The 4,160-nt window shown below is 34.0% G+C and overlaps 1 long non-coding RNA gene across 1 annotated transcript; it reads right to left on the bottom strand.

Annotated features, from left to right (window-relative positions):
- Positions 1-1,933: 1,933 nt before the first annotated feature.
- On the bottom strand, positions 1,934-3,820 carry LOC143059036 (uncharacterized). Its single transcript, XR_012973350.1, has 2 exons — positions 3,732-3,820; positions 1,934-2,030 (listed from the first exon to the last, which is right to left on the bottom strand). It is a non-coding gene; the product is annotated as an uncharacterized LOC143059036 (long non-coding RNA).
- Between the last annotated feature and the right edge of the window lie 340 nt (positions 3,821-4,160).

Here is a 4,160-nt window from a genome sequence, read left to right as displayed (position 1 = left end):
CTTGGACATTACTACGACAAAACCAAACATAGAGGACGCCACTCTACAGATAGAGCGACTAGATCTGCAGGATTGGACGTTATGACGAAACGCCTAATTTCGTCTGATACTCACAAAGATGTGTCATATCGCCAAATCGGAAGACAACCAACTACTAACTCTTGTTATACTTCGATCTATCTTCGATCGTCATCGCCGTCTAACTACGTTGGAGAAAAACAGTTCCCATTATCGATACAGCAGTAATAGAACATTCTACAGAACACAACAATGTCGTCCGAGACACCCTTCTTCTAAAGGACAAAAAACTGTGCCTACCCAGTTTCACGTGGAACGTACTTATTAGGAACCTTTATAGTGAAAAATCGTTGAGATCTGATATTTCTCACACGAAATAGTGGACATTTCACCTGTATATATTCAATTTATATTGGGATTAATTCATTTGTGTAAATCTTGTATACATATTCGAAAAATTTATGGAAAAGTGATATCAGATAGACATCAGACGGGGAGTATTCTGTTACACCGTTCCGTAATTTATATAGTTCGTTTGATTATATTCTTAATCTATTTATGTGTTCCAACCTAGGAGGATTATTCATCTTTAACGTTAAAACATCGTACCGTCGCTACCTTTCCCTCTCTCAAACGGAACATTGCAAGGTCATACCAGTTCTGGAGAACTTTTCAAAGACAAACTTCATCTAGGACACAATTCGTGGCTAACCACAGAGTGAGTTAACTTTACAACATTGTTTTTGAAGCCTTCAAATTGCCTTTCGTATGATTGAACCTTTTCTCCGTGAAATACCTGGAATTTATCTGTCCTTGAAAGTACAACATTTTCTCGCATTCAACGGACTGTGCTATCAATTACCTTTGACATTTCGTTATAATAACATTAATTGAACACATTGTAAAATTGTATTTTATTTGTTTTTCAGCTTTTTACCATATGTCAGATTGGTTCATAATTAAAGTATCAGCACCTGATAGTCTTTTCTCCTTGAGCCCAATCGTCGGTTATACTTAATGGTCAGGCCATTACATTTCTGCATAACACATGCAATGGCAGTACCTTTCCAATTACTATTTATGTGTTGCGTCTAAATTTAAGTTGTAACACTTTATAGTGACTGAAAAGGGTAGAAAAATTCATCAGATGAGAAAATACTGAAGACACCTGGAAACAGCACCAGATCATAATGTATTGCATCTAATACAAAGAAACAAACTGAAATTTGGATAGTTCCACTTCAAGGTAAAAATATTTATCTCTTGAAATGATATTAAGAAAATATTGTAACACTGTAGTTAATTAATAAAGATATTATTACGTGTATTTCTGTATTGGCCTTGTTATTGGTCCTCGGCCAGCTGTATTGGCCTTCGGCTTCGCCTCAGGCCAATACAGCAAGCCTCGGACCAATAACAAGGCCAATACAGAAATACTTACGTAATAATATCATAGTACTGAGTGATATGCTATAAGAACGAACCGTGATCTTGCTTTTATGATGTACTCATTGATATGTTATAAGAATGTATTTCGTGGAATGCTATAATAATGTATTTTGTGCTATGCTATATAAGAATGTAAATAAGGCTATGGTATAATAATGTTCCGCTAGTGCTAGTATACTCTCCGAATGGACATCGTTCTCTGCTTTAAGAAATGACTTATAGTGGAATGTTATAATAATGTACTTATAGGTATGCTATAAGAGTGGACCAATTGCTATGCTATTATAATGCAATTAGTGCTATGCTATTAGTGGAATTCTATAATAATGTACTCACTGCAATAAATACAGTGTATCGAAAGTGTTAGGGTCATAAGATGTAACAAGACCGTATAACTTTAATTGCCTATGCCTTATATGAGATACAGAAGATTAATTGCTTTATATATTTAAATTAATGTACGTACTATTCAGCAACCATTTCTTTTTCTTATTCATGGATGTTGTCTTTTGTATGAATCATTCTGTTTATTTCTATTCCTTTCAAAACAGTACTGCAAGTTCCTACAAATAACAAAACATATATAGATGCCAGGAAATCGTATCAATCAAAAGTTATTCTTTGCAAAGCCATTGGCTGCATCATTTAATATTTTTACACGATTCATTGAAAAGTTTGACAGCTGGAAGAATGTTGAATATGATGCTGGAATCATTCGGGATATGAAGGGTCGATAGTAGGCCAACATGTGGTTTGATACTTACAAGTAAAATGTCTAAATATAAATAAAATGATGATGTGGTATGATTGGAAATGAGACAACTCTCCACAAGAGACCGAATGACACCGATATTAACAACTATAGGTCACCGTAAGGCCTTCAACAATGAGTAAAGCCCATACCGCATAGTCTGCTATAAAAGGCCCCAAAATGAATTGAAACGAAAAAACTAACAGCCTAATTTATGTTAAAAAATGAATAAAAAAAACCCCAATTAAATGCAATAGGTAGGTCACGAAATAGAAGACGCTCAGAATAAAGGTCTGGAAAATTGCGACTGTCATTGGAAAATGAGGAGGCGTCTGGGTCTTTTTTTGTTCTTCGAGCCAGAAGAGTTTCATTTTTTTTTATTTTAGTTTTTGTTTTTGTATTGATAAGACCTTCTATTATAGCTCTTCTACCACTTCATTTTAAATAGGTAGATTAGCTAGGCGACAGAGGCACATAACAAACATGGCGTCTTTTAATCTAGATGACATTAATATATTTATTAATGCAGATGTATGGCAGCCTTAGTAGGGCATCCCTGTGGTTAAGACAGGCTGGATGAAAATAAGAACTTACACAGACAATAACAGAAATAACTATTTGATATTCTGGTAGGGGGAGGACGACTCGAGGATTTTGCATAATTCATTTTAATATGTCAAGAAGAATGCATATTTTTCAGTTCTTACCAGTCTACCATATTCATATTCAAAATCTCCTGTCCCCACCCTATGTCATCTCCAATAAAATATCAAGTTGTTTTACCCTGATTAGTATTTAACCGACCTTGAGTTGAAATCCATTGATTATTGACTGATTATTTTAAATGTCCAGTGACAAGTATTTCATGAATGTCCAGGAAAGCACGAGTTTAAAAGTAAGTTACAGTATATAACACACACATATGGAGAGTTGGTATGATTGCCATTAAGGCAACTATCAACTGGATTGAAAATGAAGTGAATGTAATCAATTATGTACGGCATTCATCAATGGAAATAAACCATACCGCATAGTCGGATATAAAAAAAGTCCCCGAAATGAAAACGTGAAACAATTGAAACAAAAAAAATAACTGTCTCATCATATAAAACAAAACAATTTTAAAAACATATCAAATATGAGTCGACAGACATTAACCAACGACAAACACTGAATTACAGGCTCCTTACTTGTGACAGTCACTAAAAAATAGTTATGCATGTTTGTGAGCCCTCAACTCCAGAGTGATTTGTTGATGGTTGCTTAATATCCAGTGGCAAATATTTCATGCATGTTCAGGGCGACTAGACCATCCTATAAGACCATTCTAACACATTAAGTAAAAAAACTATATGTATAGAGAAGTAGATAATCAAATGGAATGTATTTTAATGTATTTCAGTATAAATGTAAGAACTTCTGAAGAAGGGGGGTCGCATCTTTTATGAATAAAATAACACAAAATAAAGTTTTAACGTAATACTTAATAGATACATTACTCATTATGATATACCTTGTATAGGCGGTTTTTCTTACGGTTTCAAATCTATTAACATCATATGTCTTGAATTGCTTCTTTGATAATTGTCTGTCATCTTCGTCTAACGACAAATGTCTATTTGAAACACTGGGCAAAAACTGAGTGTCACAAAACATTAAACCAATGAAAACCCATAAAACAAGACACACCCTCAGCACTAAAACTACTCACTTGACCTCCGTTTTGTTGATCAATTAACTTTTAATCGATTTGAGAAAAAAAGTAGTATACGGACAAACTATTATACAAAAACGGACATTCATTTTAGTTCTGAATAAGAAGTTCGTGAAATATAGGTATAGAGTATAGGGTATTAAACATTCGAAGTCTTCTAATATCATAATAACTGACGAGATTACCTATAAATGACATGCACGTGATATCTGGATTTCAATACTGCGC

The sequence above is a fragment of the Mytilus galloprovincialis genome, chromosome 14, assembly GCF_965363235.1.
Source record: "Mytilus galloprovincialis chromosome 14, xbMytGall1.hap1.1, whole genome shotgun sequence".
In the NCBI taxonomy this organism is placed as follows: Eukaryota; Metazoa; Mollusca; class Bivalvia; order Mytilida; family Mytilidae; genus Mytilus; species Mytilus galloprovincialis.
The sequence above is the reverse complement of the archived record's forward strand: the minus strand, read 5'-3'. Positions and strand labels throughout refer to the sequence as shown.